Source organism: Ranitomeya imitator, chromosome 4 (assembly GCF_032444005.1).
Source record: "Ranitomeya imitator isolate aRanImi1 chromosome 4, aRanImi1.pri, whole genome shotgun sequence".
NCBI classification, from domain to species: domain Eukaryota; kingdom Metazoa; phylum Chordata; class Amphibia; order Anura; family Dendrobatidae; genus Ranitomeya; species Ranitomeya imitator.
Genome location: NC_091285.1, coordinates 299898720 through 299925945, shown reverse-complemented (window position 1 = coordinate 299925945; position 27226 = coordinate 299898720). Strand labels below are relative to the sequence as shown.

Genomic DNA, 27226 nt, shown 5'->3' with positions numbered 1-27226 from the left:
CCCTCTTATGTTTCGCTTGGCTCTGCCTTATTGCACAAAGAAAGATCCATAAAAGTATGATTGGATAAGTCTGGGGTGGAAGAACTTGACTGGTCCACAGAGTGCTGTCTTCATCTCCATTGAAAATTTTTAGGATAAAGTGGAAAGGGGATTCTAAGACAGGCCCTCTCCTCCATCAGTGTCTGACCTGAGAAATGCTGTTCTATGTGAATGAGCAAAAAAATCCCCCAAAAGACTCCTCACAAGTGGGAAAGCTGTTTTAGCTGCCAAGGAGGTAACCAACTTCATGTTAACACCCATGGATTTAGAATGAGATGTTTTAACCCCTTAGTGACGGAGCCAAATTTTTGAAATCTGACCAGTGTCACTTTATGTGGTAATAACTCTGCAACGCTTCAACAAAGCCCAGTGATTTTGAGACTGTTTTTTCATGACACATTATGCTTTATGATAATTGTAAACTTAGGTCAATATGTTTTGTGTTTATTTATAAAAAATATCAAAAATTTGAGAAAATTTTTTAAAAATTAGCAATTTTCAAACTTTGAATGATTATCCCTTTAATCCAGATAGTCATTCCACAGCAAACCATTAATAAATAACATTTCCCACATGTCGGCTTTTCATCAGCACCATTTGTAAACTGTTATTTTATTTTGTTAGCATTTGAGGAGGATTAAAAATGTAGCAGCAATTTTTCATTTTTTCAAGGAAATTTACTAAATTTATTTTTTTAGGGACTTATCCATCTCATATATAGGGAAACCCCCAAACATGATACCATTTTAAAAACACCACCCCCTGACATATTGAAAACTGCTGTCAGGTAGATTATTAACCCTTCAGGTGCTTTACAGGAATTAATGTAAAGTGGCATGACAGAAATGAAAATGTGTATTTTTACCACCTAAATGTCTCTAACTTCTGAACAGCCATCAGACTCTAAGGCCGCGATTTGGTCATGAATTGCCATGGCAAACATCAGGACCACAAAATCCAGATCTGAGGGCACCAATTTGGTTAAATAGGAAGCCCCCACACTCTGTTAACCATTTATAATGATGTAGTCACTATTGACAGCAGCATCTAAGGGGTTAAACAGATATGGATGGTGCAAACACTGATCGTGGCTGATGCAGAAAGTTGTCAGCTATAGTGGACAGCCGACAGTTGCTGGATTGTCCCCTGTATGGGGAGGCTATTCTCTTATATGAAGGTCAGTTAAAAGACGTATTGGCTGTCGTTAAGGGGTTAAAAGCTGGTGTAATGTGTAATTTGTGTAGGTTGATTAAATGATAGATTTATATATTTAAAAAGAGGCAAAGTATGCTGCAATTTCTGCAGTTCCTTGTATTTTCTGGATCTATGGATATGAATTTGACAATATAAGGTTGGTTGCCCGAAATTCCCACCAATCACAAAAACAGGGTTGTCTGATCCCTGATCATGACTGAATGTTGGATGAGCATATAATGTTGCTGATTTAGCAGTTTGTTATAGAGTATGATGAAGTGTGGTCACAAGTCTACCATGTGTGCACAAATGTAAATTTGCCCTTTGTGTGCTCAATAAATCACTTTGTGTGGGAAAGTAAAAGACCATGTTTCACACATTTTAAGAATACGTAAAGCGACCTCTATATCTGTCTATAAATCTACAGATCAAAACAAAACAACACAAGTCTATGTATGTATGACTGCAAATCCTAAACCTCTGTGTATACAAATCCAACGTTTCGGTGGAAATGTTTCAGCAGAGGATTCTAGAGTCTTTATCAGACTCTGCTTGACTGTTGACAAAGTCTCTTGACAAAGACTCTGAACTACAAAGCTGAAAATAAGGCCACTGATCATATGGATGAATGATAAAACACTTAGGCTTGTGCAAACAGAACCTTCTGCTGTGACACAGGTCACTTGACCAACTATCAATATTTGCCACAGTTAGAAAACAACGTAATAAAAGTGGATGGGATTGCGTTGCAGATCTAGTCAAACTTTTGTGACTTACTTGTCGTAGGGTTTACGATGTGACTAAATTCACAAGTATTGCTCTGCAATGTGGCTCTGGAACATAGCGATCTTTAGCTGCGTGACCTATGTAGTGGCCAAAGTAACACTTAGGCTGGAATCACTCTAGCATCTGGCATCCAATACTAATGACACTCAGATCCAGCTCTGTTACGAGCGTGAGCCGAATATGTCACTGTGCGCTGACCCTCTCGCATAAGAGAATGACAGCACAGGTGTGGAGGAGAGAGAAAGTAATATCTCCATTGCCTGCTGTATATCGGACTGCACTGGATGACGTCCGAGTGCAGTCTGATGTTTCACTAGCACCCATAAACTTGTATGAGTGCGAGTGAGCTGAGTCGCTCTGCCAATCGCAGCATACATCAATTGTTCTCTCATGCCAATTCGGCATCAGAAAATCTGAGCTGCACCATAGTATAACACTGGGACGAGTGCTATGCAATGTTTTGTCGCATATCACTCGGCCGTGTTATGTGATAGCGTGACCCAGTCTTAAAGGGAATCTGTGAGCATGTTATTGATATCATATCTGAGAGCAGCATTTCAGATATGTGTCACTTACAGGTCTGCTTAGTGTTGTTTTGATAAAATCACTGTTTTATTTGCTGCAGATCTAGCAGTTCTCTGAATGCTGAGATCTGTATAACCCTGCCCACCTCACTGATTGACTGCTTTCTGCACAGTGTACCCAGAAATTTGCTAATCAGGGGTGGGGGCAGGGTTATACAGAGCTCATGAATATGCTTGACAACCTCGCAGCAGGGTTACTAGTCCTCTAATGAGATGCTGATAAAACTAGGATTTTATCAAAACTGTACTATGCAGTCCAGTAAGTGACACATCACTGGCACGAGGGTCTCTGCCCCTACATTATACTGCTCACAGATTAGGTGGCAAAAACTTGCAGTTTCCCTTTAAGCTTTTTTGGCAAAGATGTCACGCAAAGCTTTAATGTGAACTGTTTCGACGTTTCGACTCAGTAGTTGACAGGCTTCATCCAATATCTTTGAATGTATGAATGTATCTATCTAAATTTCACCGTATTATTTGATTAAGTCCTTGAAAACCCCATTTGATTGATTTTTTTCTTTTGACTACTGTGAATGATTGGCTATGGTTTCCGTCCTAATTTTAATACCTAGGAGATTAGACCGAACAGTTGATAAAAAGCCTAATTCTTCAAAATTAAAGCTATAAAAAAATCTGATCACTACACAGAAGAAGAATTAGCTGCAGGGCCACTACAAAATAGCACAGTATTGAGCATTAGGGACTGACATTTAATCCGTATAATTGGTTATCACCCAGTGGGCTAAAACAATGCGTGGCATAATTATGACTTAAAAGGGAAACAAAACTGTGTTAATACTGTGCTTGACTGGGAAATTGCTTGTAAGCTCACATTGCTTTGTGCTCATACAGCAATACAATATATGAGACACATCTGCAGTGGTAAAAAAAAATTCCCAAAAGTTTACAGGTCCCCACTGCTGTTTATTACTAGGGATGAGCGAATAGCTTCGGGTAAGTCCTTATCCGGATAGCTATAGCACTTACCGAACAGCTGATACCTAGAGCGCTCCCGATAATCAGCTGTTCGGTGTTGTGGCTGTGCAGTCACAACACAGGCATGAAGAGCCCAACAAACAGGCGACACATGCATGTGTTGTTACTGTCACACAGCCATGACACATACAGCTGATTATCGGAAGCACTCCAGGTGTCCGGGTTCCCGATGCAGCTATTTAGTAAGCGCTATAGCTATTCGGGTAAGGACTTATCGGAAGCTATTCGCTCATCCCTATTTATTATCTATTGTTCTTTGGGGTTATTCTAATTTAGTTCAGATGTGTGTCTCTTAAATCCTCACTTTTTTGGCCTGAAAAAAATGATGAGTATGCAATTATATGTGCTGTAGAATGTGGTTGTGTATGTCATTTGCATGTCATTTTTGACATATGTATGACATTCTTTCTTTACGCAAAAAAAAGGCCAAGTTTCATTTTTTTGGTCTCGCAACATCCATTTAACTTTTGCTACCAATTGAGTTTAATAGGTGATTATGGTTTGCAGTTGGGCTCAACTAATGCATGCTGTGATTGTTTTTCACTTAAACTTTGTTTCTTTGCAGAAAAGCATTCCTCTGTAAGGTGCCATTGACTTAACCTCAGTCTGAACTAAAGTTTATACTAGTATTTTTTTTCCTGTTTAAATTTGCATTTCCTGTTTTTATCAGGTCTAATATAGAATGGCTATAGGTTATAATATTATGGGATACCGTACTGACGTGCGCCAACATTGACATTGAATCTCTGTTGTTTACCTGGATGTACCTGTGTATTCATGCAACAAGTAAAAGTTCATCAATATCCTTTTTGGCCTCCCTGTTTTCTGGACTATTTGTAGCGCACCACATGATATCACACTACCAGGAAACAAAAGATGATTTAAAGCACCCTGGTGTCATGAACTTCCTTTTCTTTTTGTCCCTTCCATAGTAAAGTGTTAAGGTACCTTCACATTAAGCGACGCTGCAGCGATAGCGACAACGATCCGGATCGCTGCAGCGTCGCTGTTTGGTCGCTGGAGAGCTGTCACACAGACCGCTCTCCAGCGACCAACGATGTCGGTAACCAGGGTAAACATCGGGTAACTAAGCGCAGGGCCGCGCTTAGTAACCCGATGTTTACCCTGGTTACCATCCTAAAAGTAAAAAAAAACAAACAGTACATACTTACCTACAGCCGTCTGTCCTCCAGCGCTGTGCTCTGCTCTCCTCCTGTACTGTCTGTGTGAGCACAGCGGCCGGAAAGCAGAGCGGTGGCGTCACCGCTCTGCTTACCGGCTGACCGACGCTCACAGCCAGTACAGGAGGAGTGCAGAGCACAGCGCTGGAGGACAGACGGCTGTAGGTAAGTATGTACTGTTTGTTTTTTTTTTACTTTTAGGATGGTAACCAGGGTAAACATCGGGTTACTAAGCGCGGCCCTGCGCTTAGTTACCCGATGTTTACCCTGGTTACCAGTGAAGACATCGCTGGATCGGTGTCACACACGCCGATCCAGCGATGTCAGCAGGAGTCCAGCGACGAAATAAAGTTCTGGACTTTATTCAGCGACCAACGATCTCCCAGCAGGGGCCTGATCGTTGGTCGTTGTCACACATAACGATTTCATTAATGATATCGTTGCTACGTCACAAAAAGCAACGATATCGTTAACAATATCGTTATGTGTGAAGGTACCTTTAACATCCGCACACCACATGGTGCGTGACCTATGGCATAGTGATGCATCACGGCATTACACTTGCACCTATGTAAAATGTAGCATTCAGTTCCCAGAAGCTCTTTTTGTTTTATATATGTAAGCATTAGTCAAACTATTGAGATATTAAAGTAAGGTATTCAATCTCAGGGTTGTGTGTCCGAGTCGGGCATCACAACAGCAGTCAGACTGAGGGGTCGGAGAGAAGCTAATTGCACAAATTTCGAATTAGTTTTATGTTCCACTGTGAAATCTGAGACCGTTCTGATTGAAATTGGTAGACACGCGTCTACTCTTCTTGCCTCTCTGCCCAATAACCTATTTTGTTTGGCAGGGGATGACCAGTTTATATGTCTATGTATCCTTTCATGTGAATGCAATCCTACATTTATTACTATTTATCCCTGAACATAAATTAGAACGTTCCCTGCAGCCAGGTTAGTGGTTTTCACCTCTAAATTGTTATGAACGGCCATCATCGTAAGATTCCCTCTCCCTCTTATTAGAATTCTTGGATGTCATAACATTTCTCGGCCCACTATGAGTTATGCTGCCGCCTGTGTTGTTTTGAAATGTTAAGTGCTACTGGACGGTGCATTGATTGTGATATAAAAATCAAGAATTGGAACAGGAACATAAACATTTCAAACGTACAGCCGGCCTACCGCCTGAAAGTTTCTCTTTAGCTAGGTGTCTTTCAAGTACAGCATGACACAACTCCTGCATGCATAATACAGCATATGCTGAAGAGCTGATTTCCAGATCTGTCTACAAACACAATGATCAAGCATTGTTTTAGGAACCACTCCAAGCTTAATGTATGTGTGACTTGTAGAACGCTATATACTTGTTTGTTTCAGCAAACCTTGCCTCCAGCCTTACTTGTCTACCCTCAAGCTGCATTTAATATTAATGCCTAGCTGAATGTATTGCTCCAAAAGGCCCAAACTGAGAAGAGTTTGATTAGAACTTTTGATCTTTGCTAGATTTCAAGCTTTCATGTTCACAGTAAAATTTGTGGATTTAAAATTAAAATAAAATCTACTACTACCTTTCTTATTCCAGTAATGACATGGTGTTATCTGAGCGAACCTATCCGCAGTAATGTACATATATAATATATTTCCTTGACAGGATTTTGCAAGAAATTAAATTGTTTTTCTCCCTGATAATCTTTTTTTTCCTTATATATTTAAAGATAATCTTTGCGCTCTACTGACACATAGAACATTTTTATGTGGATTTTCTCATTTTAATATCCACGTCAAATAACACTAAAAAAAATAAGTTTTTTTTCTAACTTTTTAATTTTGTTTCTGTTTATCCGTTAGCTAAATTTAGATGTTTTTTTTCATGGGGAAACGAATCAAGAATTAATATGTTGCTTTATTTTTCACACTGAAAAAGATGGGTGAAAGAAACAGCATAACACCCACTATATGCATTTTTTTGCCATTACAATCAATTGGACCCTTATTCAGAGAGTATTTAAGCTTTTGTGATGAATTTTCCCCAAATCTGCATTCTGTGTAAATATACCCTTGTAGAAAATACTTGTATTCTGCAACATAGCGATGCCAGAGCACATTTAGTTATAACATTGTATTGTGCCTTTCCTCTACTTTTAAATGTATATGTATTATTGGAAGAATTACAGAGGAAAAGTACAACAAAGAGTCCTAAGAAAATAGTTATTTCATAGAGCATTGAAATATTTACTAGAATAGACATATTAGGAGAGCTAACAGGTTCTCTTTAACTGTGGGATAAGTATGTACTAGAACAAAACACCTTAAAGGGAACCTGTCACCCCCAAAATCGATGGTGAGGTAAGCTCACCGTCATCAGGGGCTTATCTACAGCATTTTGTAATGCTGTAGATAAGCCCCCGATGTAACCTGAAAGAGGAGAAAAAGAGGTTAGATTATACTCACCCAGGGGCGCTCCCTCTGTGGTCCGGTCAAATGGGTAATGCAGTGCGCAGGTGCTGGGCCTCTCTGACCTTTCCGGCGCCTGCGCACTGCAGTACTTTGCTCTGCCCTCAACAGGGCAGACAAAGTACGCCTGCGCCAGAGCCGCGGCGTGAAGACCAGAAGAGGACGTCATGGAATGAAGATGGGAGGCGCTGTTCCGGACCTGAGACGCCCATCGGAGCAGGACCGCCCCTGGGTGGCTATAATCTAACCTCTTTTTCTCCTCTTTCAGGTAACATCGGCGGCTTATCTACAACATTATAGAATGCTGTAGATAAGCCCCTGATGACGGTGAGCTTACCTCACCATCGATTTTAGGGGTGACAGGTTCCCTTTAAGAGCTATGTCATCTCTTCATACAAATGACATCAAGCTGGAAATTTCGCTTGAATCTGGAAAGTTTTAACTTAAAGGAAGTCTGTGGTTTGAACAGTCATTTTGTGCTGCCAAACAGGCACTCAGTGCACCCTCGGCTTCACACCTATTGTTTTTCATACATCTCCACCCCATCTTTTTGGATTGAAAGCTCTGGCTTTTCAAGAGCAAAGATAGATGGAAAGCAAGTAGGTGGGAAGGTACACGTACTTTGGCCAAGGGTGCATTGTGAGCGCTGTTGTGAATTCTGTGGCCAAGCTCCCTCCTGTGGTCGTGAGTGGTACTGCGGCTGGTTCTGTCTATAAGCTTCCTTTGGTGGATGAGAGTGGTACTGCGGCTTCTGAGTTTCCTTCCTCAGGTGATGAGGTTAAGTCGTTAGGTGCTGCTCTATTTAACTCCACCTGGTGCTTTGATCCTGGCCTCCAGTCAATGTTCTAGTATTGGTCTTGCTTCCGCCTGGATCGTTCCTGTGGCCTCTCTATCCTGCATAAGCTAAGTTCTGCTTGTGTTATTTTTGTTTGCTATTTTTTCTGTCCAGCTTGCTATATTGGTTTTTTCTTGCTTGCTGGAAGCTCTGAGACGCAGAGGGAGCACCTCCGTACCATTAGTCGGTGCGGAGGGTCTTTTTGCCCCTCTGCGTGGTTGTTTGTAGGTTTTTGTGTTGACCGCAAAGCTATCTTTCCTATCCTCGGTCTATTCAGTAAGTCGGGCCTCACTTTGCTAAATCTATTTCATCTCTGTGTTTGTATTTCATCTTTACTCACAGTCATTATATGTGGGGGGCTGCCTTTTCCTTTGGGGAATTTCTCTGAGGCAAGGTAGGCTTATTTTTCTATCTTCAGGGCTAGTTAGTTTCTCAGGCTGTGCCGAGTTGCATAGGGAGCGTTAGGCGCAATCCACGGCTACCTCTAGTGTGGTGTGTTAGGATTAGGGATTGCGGTCAGCAGAGTTTCCACGTCTTTGAGCTTGTCCTATGCTTTTGGTAAATGTCAGGTCACCTTGTGTGCTCTGAACTTCAAAGTCCATTGTGGTTCTGAATTACCTGTTCATAACAGTGCTGGAGGCCCAAAGTACTAATGCTTCTCAATAGAGGGAAAGGAGAAGTTCTGATTGCTCGGTGATGAAACCATGCGCCTTCTTTTCCAGGAAATTTTCGCCTGCTGAGCGAAATTATGATGTTGGCAATCGTGAGTTGCTAGCCATGAAGTGGGCATTCGAGGAGTGGCGTCATTGGCTTGAAGGAGCTAAGCATCGCATGGTGGTCTTGACTGATCACAAAAACTTGACTTATCTTGAGTCTGCCAAACGGTTGAATCCTAGACAGGCTCGTTGGTCGCTGTTTATCTCCCGTTTTGACTTTGTGGTTTCGTACCTTCCGGGCTCTAAAAATGTGAAGGCGGATGCCCTGTCTAGGAGTTTTGTGCCCGATTCTCCGGGTTTGTCTGAGCCGGCGGGTATTCTCAAAGAGGGGTAATTTTGTCTGCCATCTCCCCTGATTTGCGGTGGGTGCTGCAAAAATTTCAGGCTAATAGACCTGACCGTTGCCCAGTGGAGAAACTGTTTGTCCCTGATAGGTGGACGAATAAAGTTATCTCTGAGGTTCATTGTTCGGTGTTGGCTGGTCATCCTGGAATCTTTGGTACCAGAGATTTGGTGGCTAGATCCTTTTGGTGGCCATCTCTGTCGCGGGATGTGCGTTCTTTTGTGCAGTCCTGTGGGATTTGTGCTCGGGCTAAGCCCTGCTGTTCTCGTGCCAGTGGGTTGCTTTTGCCCTTGCCGGTCCCGAAGAGGCCTTGGACACATATCTCTATGGATTTTATTTCGGATCTCCCCGTCTCTGAAAGAATGTCGGTCATTTGGGTGGTTTGTGATCGCTTCTCTAAGATGGTCCATTTGGTGCCCTTGTCTAAATTGCCTTCCTCCTCTGATTTGGTGCCATTGTTTTTTCAGCATATGGTTCGTTTACATGGCATTCCAGAGAACATCATTTCTGACAGAGGTTCCCAGTTTGTTTCGAGGTTTTGGCGAGCCTTTTGTGCTAGGATGGGCATTGATTTGTCTTTTTCCTCGGCTTTCCATCCTCAGACAAATGGCCAGACTGAACGAACCAATCAGACCTTGGAAACATATCTGAGATGTTTTGTTTCTGCTGATCAGGATGACTGGGTATCCTTTTTGCCTTTGGCTGAGTTCGCCCTTAATAATCGGGCCAGCTCGGCTACTTTGGTTTCACCGTTTTTCTGCAATTCTGGGTTCCACCCTCGTTTCTCTTCAGGGCAGGTTGAGTCTTCGGACTGTCCTGGTGTGGATACTGTGGTGGATAGGTTGCAGCAGATTTGGACTCATGTAGTGGACAATTTGACTTTGTCCCAGGAGAAGGCTCAACGTTTCGCTAACCGCAGGCGCTGTGTGGGTCCCCGACTTCGTGTTGGGGATTTGGTTTGGTTGTCATCTCGTTATATTCCTATGAAGGTTTCCTCTCCTAAATTTAAGCCTCGTTTCATTGGTCCATATAGGATTTCTGAGGTTCTTAATCCTGTGTCTTTTCATTTGACTCTTCCGGCTTCTTTTTCCATCCATAACGTGTTCCATAGGTCACTGTTGCGGAGATACGTGGCACCTGTGGTTCCATCTATTGATCCTCCTGCTCTGGTTTTGGTTGCAGGGGAATTGGAGTATATTGTGGAGAAGATTCTGGATTCTCGCGTTTCAAGACGGAAACTCCAGTATCTGGTTAAGTGGAAAGGTTATGGTCAGGAAGATAATTCCTGGGTCTTTGCCTCTGATGTCCATGCTGCCGATCTGGTTCGTGCCTTTCATGTGGCTCATCCTGGTCGGCCTGGGGGCTCTGGTGAGCGTTCGGTGACCCCTCCTCAAGGGGGGGTACTGTTGTGAATTCTGTGGCCAATCTCCCTCCTGTGGTCGTGAGTGGTACTGCGGCTGGTTCTGTCTATAAGCTTCCTTTGGTGGATAAGAGTGGTACTGCGGCTTCTGAGTTTCCTTCCTCAGGTGATGAGGTTAAGTCATTAGGTGCTGCTCTATTTAACTCCACCTGGTGCTTTGATCCTGGCCTCCAGTCAATGTTCTAGTATTGGTCTTGCTTCCGCCTGGATCGTTCCTGTGGCCTCTCTATCCTGCATAAGCTAAGTTCTGCTTGTGTTTTATTTTTGTTTGCTATTTTTTCTGTCCAGCTTGCTATATTGATTTTTTCTTGCTTGCTGGAAGCTCTGAGACGCAGAGGGAGCACCTCCGTACCGTTAGTCGGTGCGGAGGGTCTTTTTGCCCCTCTGCGTGGTTTTTTGTAGGTTTTTGTGTTGACCGCAAAGCTATCTTTCCTATCCTCGGTCTATTCAGTAAGTCGGGCCTCACTTTGCTAAATCTATTTCATCTCTGTGTTTGTATTTCATCTTTACTCACAGTCATTATATGTGGGGGGCTGCCTTTTCCTTTGGGGAATTTCTCTGAGGCAAGGTAGGCTTATTTTTCTATCTTCAGGGCTAGTTAGTTTCTCAGGCTGTGCCGAGTTGCATAGGGAGCGTTAGGCGCAATCCACGGCTACCTCTAGTGTGGTGTGTTAGGATTAGGGATTGCGGTCAGCAGAGTTTCCACGTCTCTGAGCTTGTCCTATGTTTTTGGTAAATGTCAAGTCACCTTGTGTGCTCTGAACTTCAAAGTTCATTGTGGTTCTGAATTACCTGTTCATAACAGAGCGCCCAGGCTTGGTTTGAACCCTTTAATAAAGTTAAAAGTAATACAGTTATTTTCTCTCAGATCTGGGCAAAGGATGGCAAGGTGCTATGCTCTGCCTTAATGCAACCCGGGAGGTCAGGGAAGAAGTGCTGTCTTTCAATGTTTTCACAATTTTTCATGGGTTTTCCTTCAGTAAATACAAGACTTGGGACATGGGTCTAAACACACTATTCTACAATAGGAAAAGGATGTATAAATATTGTAGAGGATATAAAAAATTATATTTTTTGTGGCCTGGCAGTTAGAACTTTGAAGGGTATATTCATGCAAAGCAGGTACACTACAGAAATGGACCTTATGAACATGTGCTACAGACGCACCCATATTCAGATGCTTGGAAGGTACTTTTCAGTCACTGATATTTCTACAACAAATGTACTTACAGCCCCTTTTATATGCATTGTATTGTGGTTTTGGAAATTTTTATCATAGAAACTGTCAGAACACATGCACCACTTGTAAATGTGACCTACGCCTACGCGGGTTGATGAAATAGCAGTGGATCTGTCCTCGGAAGGGGAGCCACCTCTGTGATGTATTATAGAGATGCGCTGGCACAGCATTACTGAACGTTAATTACAAATCACAGCATGACACAACTAATGGGAGAAAACAAAATCACATTGGGGCCACACATGTTTTCCTAATTTTTGCTACATATTTTCAATTTTTCTTACTCCTGTGTAAGCACTTTCTCTTACACACAGGTCAATAGTAAAGGAGATTTCTTTTTAATCTATAATTACTATGCCACGCTATTTTACATCTGAGAAAATAGTACGAAAAAATGCATATTGTTTGTAAAGAATTCCCCAATGAAAGGGCTTTTATTTTTCAGTAAATGACATAGTATGCATACAGACTGTACCCAAATCACCAAGGCGATGAATGTTTAAAGCATTTTTACATCCAGCTGCCTCTCTTGGTAATTGGATGAGTATAATGGCACTTGCTTAGAGATAGCTAATTACAAAAAATCTATGGCTCCCAAGACTAATTATTTGAGTAATGATAACGTATTAGACATTTCTACATTTCAGTCTCGGTGAACCATGCAGCTTGCCAACATATAAGCAATATAAGTCAAGAAGTGCATAAATTAGAATAAATCAAACACCTTCAGAGGAGAAGACTCGGTAATATCATTTCATTTCAATGTATGTTCATTTGTGCTTTGTCTGAGCAATTTCAATATTTCAGATGACGACCATGTGGTGACAAAATACTGATTTCCAGCATAGATAAACACCTTCAAAATGAAACTTTCTACATCCTTTCAGTTAGAAGGAGGCATTTAGGCTCATCACAGACTTTACTCAGATGTTGAATATATCATATCCTTTGAATTTTTTATTCTTTTATCATTGTGAAAATTTCAAACTATGTGCTATTCATTGGTTATAAAAATGAGCTTATAGCAGATAAAGTTCCTGCCATAGAAACCCTCCCAGGCCATTAATACATATCATTTGGATGGACAGCAGGAGTTCAAGCTGCCATTTACGGTTTATGGCTACACCCTTGAATTTTACCATGGCACTCATGGTCTCCTGCCTGTGACTTACCAGCTATGATTAAACTGCAAATCCCAGCATGGTCGACCAGTTAGTGTAGTCCCATTCTGTTGTAGAAATTATATTTCCTCTATAGCTGGAGCGCCGCAGCATGGAGACCTCTGTCCTCTTTCAGTTCCATCTCTTGAGTTGATAGAGGACCTGTCTTTAGTTTTTCATTGATAAAGTTAGACATCATTAAAACATGATTTTATTAGCATTACTAATAAAAAAAAGTAAAAAAATGACAAAAACTAACTTGAAAGGAGCATATTAGTTAGGCAGATGGACAACTCATCTGTAAAGTGTGCACACACATACTCTGTTGGCACTCATTATACTAGTGCCACCGATAGTAAGATCTATGAACTTATCAACATTATGGTGCATGCTGCTGCTACTTGTCTTGCATGTTACATAGATTTTTCTTCCCTAACCTACCTGATGACTGACATACAGAAGAAGAAAATTAGTTTTCCTTAAATGTTAGGGTTGGGGCTAAACTTAGGGTTGGGGCAAAGGTTAGGGTTTGGATTACATTTATGGTGTGGATTAGGGTTGGGATTAGGGTTAAGGGTGTGGTTAGGGTTATGGCTGAGATTAGGGTTAGGGGTGTGTTTGGGTTAGGGTTTCAGTTAGAATTGGGGGGTTTCCACTGTTTAGGCACATCAGGGGCTCTCCAAATGCGACATGGCGTCCGATCTCAATTCCAGCCAATTCTGTGTTGAAAAAGTAAAACAGTGCTCCTTCCCTTCCGAGCTCTCCCGTGCGCCAAAACGGGTTTACCCCAACATATGGGGTATCAGCATACTCAAGACAAATTGGACAACTTTTGGGGTCCAATTTCTCCTGTTACCCTTGGGAAAATACAAAACCGGGGCTAAAAATATTTTTTTTTATTTCACGGCTCTGTGTTTTAAACTGTAGTGACTCACTTGGGGGTTAAAATTTCTCACAACACATCTAGATAAGTTCCTTGGGGGTCTAGTTTCAAATATGGGGTCACTTGTGGGGGGTTTCTACTGTTTTTAGGTACATCAGGGGCTCTGCAAATACAACGTGACACCTACAGACCAATCCATCTAAGTCTGCATTCCAAACGGCTTGCCTTCCCTTCCGAGCTCTGCCATGCGCCCAAACGGTGGTTCCCTCCCACATATGGGGTATCACCGTACTCAGGACAAATTGTACAACAACTTTTGGGGTCCAATTTCTCCTGTTACCCTTGGGAAAATACAAAAGTGGGGGCTAAAAAATAATTTTTGTTTAAAAAAAAGGAGTTTTTATTATCACGGCTTTGCGTTATAAACTGTAGTGAAACACTTGGAGGTTCAAAGTTTTCACAACACATCTAGATAAGTTCCTTGGGGGGTCTTCTTTCCAAAATAGTGTCATATGTGGGGGGTTTCAATGTTTAGGCACATCAGGGGATCTCCAAACGTGACATGGCGTCCCATCTCAATTCCAGTCAATTTTGCATTAAAAAGTCAAATGGTGCTCCTTCCCTTCCGAACTCTGCCATGCGCCAAAACAGTGGTTTACCCCCACATATTATGTATCAGCGTACTCAGGACAAATGGGGCAACAGTTTTGGGGTCCAATTTCTCTTGTTACCCTTGGTAAAATAAAACAAATTGGAGCTGAATTAAATTTTTTGTGTAAAAAAGTGAAATGTTCATTTTTTTTAAACATTCCAAAAATTCCTGGGAAACACCTGAAGGGTTAATAAACTTCTTGAATCTGGTTTTGAGTACCTTGAGATGTGCAGTTTTTAGAATGGTGTCACACTTGGGTATTTTCTATCATATAGACCCCTCAAAGTGACTTAAAATGTGATGTGGTCCCTAAAAAAAAAAATGGTGTTGTAAAAATGAGAAATTGCTGGTCAATTTTTAACCCTTATAACTCCCTAACCAAAAAAATTTTGGTTCCAAAATGGTGCTGATGTAAAGTAGACATGTGGAAAATGTTACTTATTAAGTATTTTGTGTGACATATCTCTGTGATTTAAGGGCATAAAATCATCAGGATCCGTTGAAGTGTTCCAGAGTTATAAACTCATAAAGGGACAGTGGTCAGAATTGTAAAAATTGGCCCGGTCATTAACGTGCAAACCACACTTGGGGGTGAAGGAGTTAAAAAAAATGTTGTCAGCAGAGTTTTGCAAAGTTTTTGGCAACTTTTTGGTGTTTTTTCATCAGTTTGACTCGGCTGCATTGAAATGGACGGAGCTGGGGTGAAGACAAGATAGGAGGGCATGACCATGATCTGATTATTTATATTCACTTTGTTCCTCATTGCTATCTTTAAGACACTATGGGCCAGATTCATCAAAGCAGTCACGTCAGAATTCTGGCGTAAAAACTTTTAAAAGTTGCAAAATTTAGGCGCAACTTAGAATTTTCACACCAGTTTGTCCCAGCTCTATCAAATTGAGAGGAGCTGAGTCAGAACTAGGGTAGGAGGAGCCAGGATGCAACAGCTCCTCTAATTCATGAAAAACTGTGGTGTTCTTCACACCAGAAAGCTCACTCCAGTACCTGACTGGAGTACATTTTCTGGCATAATATACAGAGGTGCACGCCACTTGTTAAACGCTTGAGGTTCATGAATCAGGAGTGTCTGACTCCAGCACGCCCCTTCATCAACGTCTGTCGTGATGAATCTGGCCTTTTGTCTTTTATTTTTTCTTCATATAAACACTTTTGAAGTGATTTCTATATACTTTTTTATACTACTTCCATGCAAAACATTCTCCATTGACTTAGTCGCCATTTTACTATGTGTCTGTGTGTTTTGGGCATTTTATATGCTGTTTTAATGTTCGTAATAAAAGCTTAATACATTTTATTGAATATGTAATTGACCATATTTTGTATATTTTAATAAAAGTATGTAAGTCAAAAGAATGTACTGTTTTAAATTATCAACTGAGATTGAAGAAAATATAAAGTTCAAAAAAGCTACATTTCCAGGAAAATAGCATAAAATATCATATTTTTTGGTGGGGTGGAAATGGGTAATCTTTTGTGATTACACATGATGGGATGATATCCCATTATATACTCTGGATATGTGGCTCCAACATGGAGCTATTTTCTGCTATGTGAATACAGCTTTACTTGTCACTCTGTATTTATATTCAGAAGGCAAAGAACTCACAGTGGGAACACAAAAATAATTCTAAATGCCCTACATGAACACCGAGGAAATTACTGCGTTGTGCATTTAATGCTTGGCATAGTCTCTGTATAATTCTAATCAAAAGTCCATTAGAAGCTTAACATATTCATAAACCTCCTGTAAATGAATCTTGGTGAATAATCCCAGTAAGAAAAAAGTCTTCTCCACAGAAACTCTATCTCATCCTGAAAGGTTTCTTTATGTTTAGTTGTAGTTGTTTGCACTTTTACAAAATAGGCTGGAAGGAGATTTCCTGGGCTAAAATAGTAACTCATAAATGAGGGCAGTAGCCAAAAGAGATTAGGTTAGTTATTAACAGCGATGTTATCATTTTCACTTTCGGAGCCATCGAGTTTGAATTTGGTTTGTTATTGATAGGACAGTTTACCGATTGAGTTTCGGTGTCCGTTTCTGAGAATTCTATCTTAACTCAATGCTCCTGATTCATCAAGACTGTTGTTTTGTGTGCCAGCTTTAATGAAGGGGGTATGATGTTTCATATTCACTGAATTCAAGGAAGTGTTACTTATCTGGCCATGTGCTGTTGTTTACATTCAATGAAGGTTTTATCACTTGGTGATTATCACCACCTGGACTAGGTCTCAGGTGAGTGTTAGACTGACTACATGCCCTCCTCCTCTGATATGCAGCTGACTGCCAATAGACAATGGACACAAAGGCTGCGGTGTGAGAGGGGTCATCGTTCTCCTCTGCTGCATCTAAGAACTCTGATTGTATCACAACTATTCATAAGTGATTCATCCTTGGAATTAGGGTCTCTTTTTGGCTACATAATGCTGCTCTCAGATGAGGTAGCAAAAACCTGGTGACGGATTAATGTTAATGATTTTGGCTTACATTGCAGCTGCCATGCATCATAGCAGGGAATATGTTCCAGAGTCTGAAGTACATTTATGTCTTATTTATCCTTTTGTGGTATAAATTGTAATGAATTTATAATTTCTGCTAAATCACCTCCCTGCCCTGCTAAGTTATGCACATTTCCCTAAAAATTGTCGGAGCTGTCTGGGACGGCCATAAAACCCCCCAAATCCTCAAACATTAATGCACAACTACAAGTTGCATTATTTCACAACGTTTTATAATAGAATTTAGGTAAAACCTGTTTGATGAGTTGGTCCCAATGTTTATATTGCCATATTGAACAAAAAGGGATTGTCTCATAATTGGAAATTGTTAGAACTGCAAAGTGCTTGTAAAAACGTAGCAAATTAATTAATATGGGAAATCCTCTCTGTTTGTAGAACAAAGGGATTTCCTATTCTATAGTATGCAGCTCAGTGCCTCGATCCCTGGGCATCTTTGCAGTGGCGGACTTCCTAGGCAAGGAGCATGGGCTAGTAAGCTGTTCACTATACCACTTGCAAGCGTTCCTCTGAAGGGGGATGGATCCGACCATCTTCAGCTGCAGAGCCCCCCATTCCCAGCGCTGCTCTGGACCCTCGCTTGCATCATGTGACCTCAGCCCTTGTAAGTGAATGGGACCCTAGTTCTGGGTCTCATAGAATTACAGTGAGAAAGTGGCTTCCAGTAAACACACAGACGCTGTTGCGAGCCGACTGGTCACAATTGCAGTAGCATGATTCAGAAGAGGTCTGGAGCAACATTGGAAATGGCAGAAGACAGTCAGCGGTAAGAATTTTACTTCCGTAAGGATGTGCCCATTTTGTTGCTTTAGGACAAAATACATTTTTTCATTTTATCGTTTTGACATTCAAGGAGCCATATTATATTTATGCAACATAGCTTTATGAGGGCTTCTTTTTTAGGATGACTAGTATTTGCTAATTGCAGTATTTTGGGGGCATATCACTTGTTACCTAACTTTTATTAACTCTTTATGGGAGTAGTAAAAAAAAAAGCAGTTTTGTTGTTGTTTTAAATTTTCCGCTGTTCACGTGCTGCTAAAATAAAGTGATAGCTTTATTCTGTTGACCTGCATGATTATGGTAATATAATCATATAGTTTTATTTATATTTTAATACTTTTGTACAATAAATGCATTGAAAATAAATCTTTTTTCTGTGCAGTCATACTCTGAGAGCCATACAATTCTCAATTTTCTGTCAATGGAGCTGTTTAAGGACTATATAACATGAGTGCAGTTGTAGGTGAAGATCCAGTCTGTAAGTTATAAAGTGCTGATAAGGGAAGAGCTATAGAGTGCACAGCCAGACTGCTGATATAGGAATATCTGTAGAGTGCACAGCCAGACTGCTGATATGGGAAGAGCTATAGAGTGCACAGCCTGACTGCTGATATGGGAAGATATATAGAGTGCACAGCCAGACTGCTGATATGGGAAGAGCTATAGAGTGCACAGCCAGACTGCTGATATGGGAAGATATATAGAGTGCACAGCCAGACTGCTGATATGGGAAGAGCTATAAAGTGCACAGCCAGACTACTGATATGGGAAGATCTATAGAGTGCACAGCCAGACTGCTGATATGGGAAGAGCTATAGAGTGCACAGCCAGACTGCTGATATAGAAAGATCTATAGAGTGCACAGCCAGACTGCTGATATGGGAGGATCTATAGAGTGCACAGCCAGACTGCTGATATGGGAAGAGCTATAGAGTGCACAGCCAGACTGCTGATATAGGAAGATCTATAGAGTGCACAGCCAGACTGCTGATATGGGAAGATCTATAGAGTGCACAGCCAGACTGCTGATATGGGAAGATCTATAGAGTGCACAGCCAGACTGCTGATATAGGAATATCTGTAGAGTGCACAGCCAGACTGCTGATATGGGAAGATCTATAAAGTGCACAGCCAGACTGCTGATATGGGAAGAGCTATAGAGTGCACAGCCTGACTGCTCATATGGGAAGAGCTATAGAGTGCACAGCCTGACTGCTGATATGGGAAGATCTATAGAGTGCACAGCCAGACTACTGATATGGGAAGAGCTATAGAGTGCACAGCCTGACTGCTGATATGGGAAGAGCTATAGAGTGCACAGCCTGACTACTGATATGGGAAGAGCTATAGAGTGCACAGCCAGACTGCTGATATGGGAAGATCTATAGAGTGCACAGCCAGACTGCTGATATAGGAATATCTGTAGAGTGCACAGCCAGACTGCTGATATGGGAAGAGCTATAGAGTGCACAGCCAGACTGCTGATATGGGAAGAGCTATAGAGTGCACATCCAGACTGCTGATATGGGAAGATCTATAGAGTGCACAGCCAGACTGCTGATATGGGAAGAGCTATAGAGTGCACAGCCTGACTGCTCATATGGGAAAAGCTATAGAGTGCACAGCCAGACTGCTGATATGGGAAGATCTATAGAGTGCACAGCCAGACTACTGATATGGGAAGAGCTATAGAGTGCACAGCCAGACTACTGATATGGGAAGAGCTATAGAGTGCACAGCCAGACTACTGATATGGGAAGAGCTATAGAGTGCACAGCCAGACTACTGATATGGGAAGAGCTATAGAGTGCAAAGCCAGACTGCTGATATGGGAAGATCTATAGAGTGCACAGCCAGACTGCTGATATGGGAAGAGCTATAGAGTGCACAGCCAGACTGCTGATATGGGAAGAGCTATAGAGTGCACAGCCAGACTGCTGATATGGGAAGAGCTATAGAGTGCACAGCCTGACTGCTGATATGGGAAGAGCTATAGAGTGCACAGCCTGACTGCTCATATGGGAAGAGCTATAGAGTGCACAGCCAGACTGCTGATATGGGAATATCTGTAGAGTGCACAGCCAGATTGCTGATATGGGAAGAGCTATAGAGTGCACAGCCTGACTGCTGATATGGGAAGAGCTATAGAGTGCACAGCCAGACTACTGATATAGGAAGAGCTATAGAGTGCCCAGCCTGACTGCTGATATGGGAAGATCTATAGAGTGCACAGGCAGATTGCTGATATGGGAAGAGCTATAGAGTGCACAGCCTGACTGCTGATATGTGAAGAGCTATAGAGTGCACAGCCAGACTGCTGATATAGGAATATCTGTAGAGTGCACAGCCAGACTGCTGATATGGGAAGAGCTATAGAGTGCACAGCCTGACTGCTCATATGGGAAGAGCTATAGAGTGCACAGCCAGACTGCTGATATAGGAATATCTGTAGAGTGCACAGCCAGACTGCTGATATGGGAAGAGCTATAGAGTGCACAGCCTGACTGCTCATATGGGAAGAGCTATAGAGTGCACAGCCAGACTGCTGATATGGGAAGAGCTATAGAGTGCACAGCCAGACTACTGATATGGGAAGAGCTATAGAGTGCACAGCCAGACTACTGATATGGGAAGAGCTATAGAGTGCACAGCCAGACTACTGATATGGGAAGAGCTATAGAGTGCACAGCCAGACTACTGATATGGGAAGAGCTATAGAGTGCACAGCCAGACTGCTGATATGGGAAGATCTATAGAGTGCACAGCCAGACTGCTGATATGGGAAGAGCTATAGAGTGCACAGCCAGACTGCTGATATGGGAAGAGCTATAGAGTGCACAGCCAGACTGCTGATATGGGAAGAGCTATAGAGTGCACAGCCTGACTGCTGATATGGGAAGAGCTATAGAGTGCACAGCCTGACTGCTCATATGGGAAGAGCTATAGAGTGCACAGCCAGACTGCTGATATGGGAATATCTGTAGAGTGCACAGCCAGATTGCTGATATGGGAAGAGCTATAGAGTGCACAGCCTGACTGCTGATATGGGAAGAGCTATAGAGTGCACAGCCAGACTACTGATATAGGAAGAGCTATAGAGTGCCCAGCCTGACTGCTGATATGGGAAGATCTATAGAGTGCACAGGCAGATTGCTGATATGGGAAGAGCTATAGAGTGCACAGCCTGACTGCTGATATGGGAAGAGCTATAGAGTGCACAGCCAGACTGCTGATATAGGAATATCTGTAGAGTGCACAGCCAGACTGCTGATATGGGAAGAGCTATAGAGTGCACAGCCAGACTGCTGATATGGGAATATCTGTAGAGTGCACAGCCAGACTGCTGATATGGGAAGAGCTATAGAGTGCACAGCCAGACTGCTGATATGGGAAGAGCTATAGAGTGCACAGCCAGACTGCTGATATGGGAAGAGCTATAGAGTGCACAGCCTGACTGCTGATATGGGAAGAGTTATAGAGTGCACAGCCTGACTGCTCATATGGGAAGAGCTATAGAGTGCACAGCCAGACTGCGGATATGGGAATATCTGTAGAGTGCACAGCCAGATTGCTGATATGGGAAGAGCTATAGAGTGCACAGCCTGACTGCTGATATGGGAAGAGCTATAGAGTGCACAGCCAGACTACTGATATAGGAAGAGCTATAGAGTGCCCAGCCTGACTGCTGATATGGGAAGATCTATAGAGTGCACAGGCAGATTGCTGATATGGGAAGAGCTATAGAGTGCACAGCCTGACTGCTGATATGGGAAGAGCTATAGAGTGCACAGCCAGACTGCTGATATAGGAATATCTGTAGAGTGCACAGCCAGACTGCTGATATGGGAAGAGCTATAGAGTGCACAGCCAGACTGCTGATATGGGAATATCTGTAGAGTGCACAGCCAGACTGCTGATATGGGAAGAGCTATAGAGTGCACAGCCAGACTGCTGATATGGGAAGAGCTATAGAGTGCACAGCCAGACTACTGATATGGGAAGAGCTATAGAGTGCACAGCCAGACTGCTGATATGGGAAGAGCTATAGAGTGCACAGCCAGACTGCTGATATGGGAAGAGCTATAGAGTGCACAGCCTGACTGCTCATATGGGAAGAGCTATAGAGTGCACAGCCTGACTGCTGATATGGGAAGATCTATAGAGTGCACAGCCAGACTACTGATATGGGAAGAGCTATAGAGTGCACAGCCAGACTGCTGATATGGGAAGAGCTATAGAGTGCACAGCCTGACTACTGATATGGGAAGATCTATAGAGTGCACAGCCAGACTGCTGATATGGGAAGATCTATAGAGTGCACAGCCAGACTGCTGATATAGGAATATCTGTAGAGTGCACAGCCAGACTGCTGATATGGGAAGAGCTATAGAGTGCACAGCCAGACTGCTGATATGGGAATATCTGTAGAGTGCACAGCCAGACTGCTGATATGGGAAGAGCTATAGAGTGCACAGCCAGACTGCTGATATGGGAAGAGCTATAGAGTGCACAGCCTGACTGCTGATATGGGAAGAGCTATAGAGTGCACAGCCTGACTGCTCATATGGGAAGAGCTATAGAGTGCACAGCCAGACTGCTGATATGGGAATATCTGTAGAGTGCACAGCCAGATTGCTGATATAGGAAGAGCTATAGAGTGCACAGCCTGACTGCTGATATGGGAAGAGCTATAGAGTGCACAGCCAGACTACTGATATAGGAAGAGCTATAGAGTGCCCAGCCTGACTGCTGATATGGGAAGATCTATAGAGTGCACAGGCAGATTGCTGATATGGGAAGAGCTATAGAGTGCACAGCCTGACTGCTGATATGGGAAGAGCTATAGAGTGCACAGCCAGACTGCTGATATAGGAATATCTGTAGAGTGCACAGCCAGACTGCTGATATGGGAAGAGCTATAGAGTGCACAGCCAGACTGCTGATATGGGAATATCTGTAGAGTGCACAGCCAGACTGCTGATATGGGAAGAGCTATAGAGTGCACAGCCAGACTGCTGATATGGGAAGAGCTATAGAGTGCACAGCCAGACTGCTGATATGGGAAGAGCTATAGAGTGCACAGCCTGACTGCTGATATGGGAAGAGTTATAGAGTGCACAGCCTGACTGCTCATATGGGAAGAGCTATAGAGTGCACAGCCAGACTGCTGATAAGGGAATATCTGTAGAGTGCACAGCCAGATTGCTGATATGGGAAGAGCTATAGAGTGCACAGCCTGACTGCTGATATGGGAAGAGCTATAGAGTGCACAGCCAGACTACTGATATAGGAAGAGCTATAGAGTGCCCAGCCTGACTGCTGATATGGGAAGATCTATAGAGTGCACAGGCAGATTGCTGATATGGGAAGAGCTATAGAGTGCACAGCCTGACTGCTGATATGGGAAGAGCTATAGAGTGCACAGCCAGACTGCTGATATAGGAATATCTGTAGAGTGCACAGCCAGACTGCTGATATGGGAAGAGCTATAGAGTGCACAGCCAGACTGCTGATATGGGAATATCTGTAGAGTGCACAGCCAGACTGCTGATATGGGAAGAGCTATAGAGTGCACAGCCAGACTGCTGATATGGGAAGAGCTATAGAGTGCACAGCCAGACTACTGATATGGGAAGAGCTATAAAGTGCACAGCCAGACTGCTGATATGGGAAGAGCTATAGAGTGCACAGCCAGACTGCTGATATGGGAAGAGCTATAGAGTGCACAGCCTGACTGCTCATATGGGAAGAGCTATAGAGTGCACAGCCTGACTGCTGATATGGGAAGATCTATAGAGTGCACAGCCAGACTACTGATATGGGAAGAGCTATAGAGTGCACAGCCAGACTGCTGATATGGGAAGAGCTATAGAGTGCACAGCCTGACTACTGATATGGGAAGATCTATAGAGTGCACAGCCAGACTGCTGATATGGGAAGATCTATAGAGTGCACAGCCAGACTGCTGATATAGGAATATCTGTAGAGTGCACAGCCAGACTGCTGATATGGGAAGATCTATAGAGTGCACAGCCAGACTGCTGATATGGGAAGAGCTATAGAGTGCACAGCCTGACTGCTCATATGGGAAGAGCTATAGAGTGCACAGCCAGACTGCTGATATGGGAAGATCTATAGAGTGCACAGCCAGACTACTGATATGGGAAGAGCTATAGAGTGCACAGCCAGACTACTGATATGGGAAGAGCTATAGAGTGCACAGCCAGACTACTGATATGGGAAGAGCTATAGAGTGCACAGCCAGACTACTGATATGGGAAGAGCTATAGAGTGCACAGCCAGACTGCTGATATGGGAAGATCTATAGAGTGCACAGCCAGACTGCTGATATGGGAAGAGATATAGAGTGCACAGCCAGACTGCTGATATGGGAAGAGCTATAGAGTGCACAGCCAGACTGCTGATATGGGAAGAGCTATAGAGTGCACAGCCTGACTGCTGATATGGGAAGAGCTATAGAGTGCACAGCATGACTGCTCATATGGGAAGAGCTATAGAGTGCACAGCCAGACTGCTGATATGGGAATATCTGTAGAGTGCACAGCCAGATTGCTGATATGGGAAGAGCTATAGAGTGCACAGCCTGACTGCTGATATGGGAAGAGCTATAGAGTGCACAGACAGACTACTGATATAGGAAGAGCTATAGAGTGCCCAGCCTGACTGCTGATATGGGAAGATCTATAGAGTGCACAGGCAGATTGCTGATATGGGAAGAGCTATAGAGTGCACAGCCTGACTGCTGATATGGGAAGAGCTATAGAGTGCACAGCCAGACTGCTGATATAGGAATATCTGTAGAGTGCACAGCCAGACTGCTGATATGGGAAGAGCTATAGAGTGCACAGCCAGACTGCTGATATGGGAATATCTGTAGAGTGCACAGCCAGACTGCTGATATGGGAAGAGCTATAGAGTGCACAGCCAGACTGCTGATATGGGAAGAGCTATAGAGTGCACAGCCAGACTGCTGATATGGGAAGAGCTATAGAGTGCACAGCCTGACTGCTGATATGGGAAGAGCTATAGAGTGCACAGCCAGACTGCTGATATGGGAAGAGCTATAGAGTGCACAGCCTGACTGCTGATATGGGAAGATCTATAGAGTGCACAGCCTGACTGCTGATATGGGAAGATCTATAGAGTGCACAGCCTGACTGCTGATATGGGAAGAGCTATAGAGTGCACAGCCAGACTGCTAATATGGGAAGAGCTATAGAGTGCACAGCCTGACTGCTGATATGGGAAGATCTATAGAGTGCACAGCCTGACTGCTGATATGGGAAGAGCTATAGAGTGCACAGCCAGACTGCTGATATGGGAAGAGCTATAGAGTGCACAGCCAGACTGCTGATATGGGAACAGCTATAGAGTGCACAGCCAGACTGCTGATATAGGAAGAGCTATAGAGTGCCCAGCCTGACTGCTGATATGGGAAGATCTATAGAGTGCACAGCCAGACTGCTGATATGGGAAGAGCTATAGAGTGCACAGCCTGACTGCTGATATGGGAAGAGCTATAGAGTGAACAGCCAGACTGCTGATATGGGAAGAGCTATAGAGTGCACAGCCAGACTGCTGATATGGGAATATCTGTAGAGTGAACAGCCAGACTGCTGATATGGTAAGAGCTATAGAGTGCACAGCCAGACTACTGATATGGGAAGAGCTATAGAGTGAACAGCCTGACTGCTGATATGGGAAGATCTATAGAGTGCACAGCCAGACTGCTGATATGGGAAGAGCTATAGAGTGCACAGTCAGACTGCTGATATGGGAAGAGCTATAGAGTGCACAGCCTGACTGCTGATATGGGAAGATCTGTAGAGTGCACAGCCTGACTGCTGATATGGGAAGATCTATAGAGTGCACAGCCTGACTGCTGATATGGGAAGAGCTATAGAGTGCACAACCAGACTGCTGATATGGGAAGAGCTATAGAGTGCACAGCCAGACTGCTGATATGGGAAGATCTATAGAGTGCACAGCCAGACTGCTGATATGGGAAGAGCTATAGAGTGCACAGCCTGACTGCTGATATGGGAAGAGCTATAGAGTGCACAGCCTGACTGCTCATATGAGAAGAGCTATAGAGTGCACAGCCAGACTGCTGATATGGGAATATCTGTAGAGTGCACAGCCAGACTGCTGATATGGGAAGAGCTATAGAGTGCACAGCCAGACTACTGATATGGGAAGAGCTATAGAGTGCACAGCCAGACTACTGATATGGGAAGAGCTATAGAGTGCACAGCCATACTACTGATATGGGAAGATCTATAGAGTGCACAGCCAGACTGCTGATATGGGAAGAGCTATAGAGTGCACAGCCTGACTGCTGATATGGGAAGAGCTATAGAGTGCACAGCCTGACTGCTCATATGGGAAGAGCTATAGAGTGCACAGCCAGACTGCTGATATGGGAATATCTGTAGAGTGCACAGCCAGACTGCTGATATGGGAAGAGCTATAGAGTGCACAGCCAGACTACTGATATGGGAAGAGCTATAGAGTGCACAGCCAGACTACTGATATGGGAAGAGCTATAGAGTGCACAGCCAGACTACTGATATGGGAAGAGCTATAGAGTGCACAGCCTCACTGCTCATATGGGAAGAGCTATAGAGTGCACAGCCAGACTGCTGATATGGGAATATCTGTAGAGTGCACAGCCAGACTGCTCATATGGGAATATCTGTAGAGTGCACAGCCAGACTGCTGATATGGGAAGAGCTATAGAGTGCACAGCCTGACTGCTGATATGGGAAGAGCTATAGAGTGCACAGCCAGACTACTGATATAGGAAGAGCTATAGAGTGCCCAGCCTGACTGCTGATATGGGAAGATCTATAGAGTGCACAGCCAGACTGCTGATATGGGAAGAGCTATAGAGTGCACAGCCTGACTGCTGATATGGGAAGAGCTATAGAGTGCACAGCCAGACTGCTGATATAGGAATATCTGTAGAGTGCACAGCCAGACTGCTGATATGGGAAGAGCTATAGAGTGCACAGCCAGACTGCTGATATGGTAATATCTGTAGAGTGCACAGCCAGACTGCTGATATGGGAAGAGCTATAGAGTGCACAGCCAGACTACTGATATGGGAAGAGCTATTGAGTGCACAGCCTGACTGCTGATATGGGAAGATCTATAGAGTGCACAGCCAGACTTCTGATATGGGAAGAGCTATAGAGTGCACAGCCAGACTGCTGATATGGGAAGAGCTATAGAGTGCACAGCCTGACTGCTGATATGGGAAGATCTATAGAGTGCACAGCCAGACTGCTGATATGGGAAGATCTATAGAGTGCACAGCCTGACTGCTGATATGGGAAGAGCTATAGAGTGCACAGCCAGACTGCTGATATGGGAAGAGCTATAGAGTGCACATCCAGACTG

The 27226-nt window shown here is 43.4% G+C and overlaps 1 protein-coding gene across 1 annotated transcript in view; it reads left to right on the top strand.

Annotated features, from left to right (window-relative positions):
• IMMP2L (inner mitochondrial membrane peptidase subunit 2) overlaps positions 1 to 27226 on the top strand; it is a 1988725-nt gene that overhangs the window by 503902 nt on the left and 1457597 nt on the right. The gene's annotated exons all lie outside the window — the stretch shown is intronic.